We start from the raw sequence: 1,638 nt of genomic DNA, 5'->3' as shown, positions 1-1,638 counted from the left end.
CAGGCACCGGCAATGCATGTTCACGTCGTGGCGGGGGTGGCGATGGCGGAAGGGGAGACGCCGCCGCTTGGTCAAGCAAGGCTATAGGTGGTTGTGGTTGCGCAGGGCCCCCTTGTGGCTGAACGGGTGCCCCGGGTGTAGTGAGTAGCATACCTTTTAGCTCCGATACCACCTGTAGTAATGCGGACTGCTCCTTGGCGACGTGCTGCAGCATTGTCTCGTGTCGCTCCAATCGTTCAGCCTGAAGCGCGATTTCGCGCTGGAGGGGGGTAGAGTCCGCTGAGTCCATTACTGGCTGGATTGTTCTGTCACGGCTGATGGAAGTTATGGACTCAAGCGCGGAGCTCTGGGTTGAAGCAGACAGTGCGTTTATTTACAGTGCGTGAAAGATAGTCCTTAAACATCAATATCTCCAATAATTGTCCTTTCTTTTTCTCAGTTCCCGGAAGTGGTGAAGGTGAGTTTTCCCGTGAGGTCTGTGTGCGCTCCTTCCGTGTGAGCTCCTCCTCCCGAAAACACCAGTAAATCCTTTACTCCACTCCTCCGTCCCGTACTTCTCCAATCTGAAAGTCGAGCAAACACAACAATGGATGAGAAGGCTTGCCTGGCCACGCGAGTGACAAGATCACGCGCACATTTAGCTACCGAGCTCCGAGTACAATCCAGCGTCGACTGCCGTCTGGACACATCGTTAAATACCTCCGTCTAGTGAGGAAAGATTAGCGGCAGCTGGAGCCGAAGATTACACTTCCGGGTCAGAGATCGGCCTTTCTCACTCTCTCGGAGACGCCGTTCCTCGGCAGCAGACCCGCAGAGTAGGGAGGGAGAGAGAAAGAGAGGAGGGCATACACACACACACACACACACACACACATCACAAACAAACAAGCAGGTCGTCCGGGAAGACTGTCCGACCGTGACAGATGGAAAAATTTTGTAGTGCTGATGGACAGGTTGGCAGACGAGGTCAAGCTAGAGTTTCCAATAATGTTTGCAGACAACATGTGTTAATCTGTAGTAATGGTAGGGGGCAGGTAAAAGAGAGCCTGAAAAGGTGGAATCTTTGGAGAGAAGAGGAATGGAGGTCAGTAGGGGCGAGACAGAATACATGTGTCACGATACCTGGTCTGTGACACAGTATGTGTAATTTTGTTTTATTGTTTTCTGCTTGTGTTATATTTATAGGTCCTAGTTTCGAGGTTTCTGTTCTGTTTCTGTGCCTCCCCTGTGTTCCTGGTGTCATGTCTCTTGTGAAGGTTTAGTTCTGTATTCTTGTTCTCCTTATTTGTCTCTGTGTGTTGCATGCTTAGTTCTGAGTGTTAGTTCTCTGTCACTACGTCTTCCCTGTGTTCCACGTCTAGTTACTTTTGTCTCCGTGTACTCTGAATATGAGTTGTGTGTTTGGGTCCTGCATCCTGCCTGCCACACAGCAAAACATGTGTAAATGAGAGGGAGACAGGTGTAACAGCGAAGCTGGAAGGAGAAAAGGTGGTGGCTGTGAAAGAGTTTAAATATAGCTGGGGTCAACCATTCAAAGAAACATTTTGCAGGCAGGATGGAGTGGGGTGGACACGAGTGTCAGGGGCACTTCAGATGGAAGAATAGCAGCAAGAGGGAAAGAGCTTAACAAGATCTTAT

At 50.1% G+C, this 1,638-nt stretch overlaps 1 long non-coding RNA gene across 1 annotated transcript; it reads right to left on the bottom strand.

Moving 5' to 3' along the window:
- Positions 1-351: 351 nt before the first annotated feature.
- On the bottom strand, positions 352-815 carry LOC120714528. Its single transcript, XR_005691421.1, has 2 exons — positions 646-815; positions 352-563 (listed from the first exon to the last, which is right to left on the bottom strand). It is a non-coding gene; the product is annotated as an uncharacterized LOC120714528 (long non-coding RNA).
- Positions 816-1,638: the final 823 nt, after the last annotated feature.

Source organism: Simochromis diagramma, unplaced genomic scaffold (genome assembly GCF_900408965.1).
Source record: "Simochromis diagramma unplaced genomic scaffold, fSimDia1.1 OVJJ01000596.1, whole genome shotgun sequence".
Lineage (NCBI taxonomy): Eukaryota > Metazoa > Chordata > Actinopteri > Cichliformes > Cichlidae > Simochromis > Simochromis diagramma.
The sequence above is the reverse complement of the archived record's forward strand: the minus strand, read 5'-3'. Positions and strand labels throughout refer to the sequence as shown.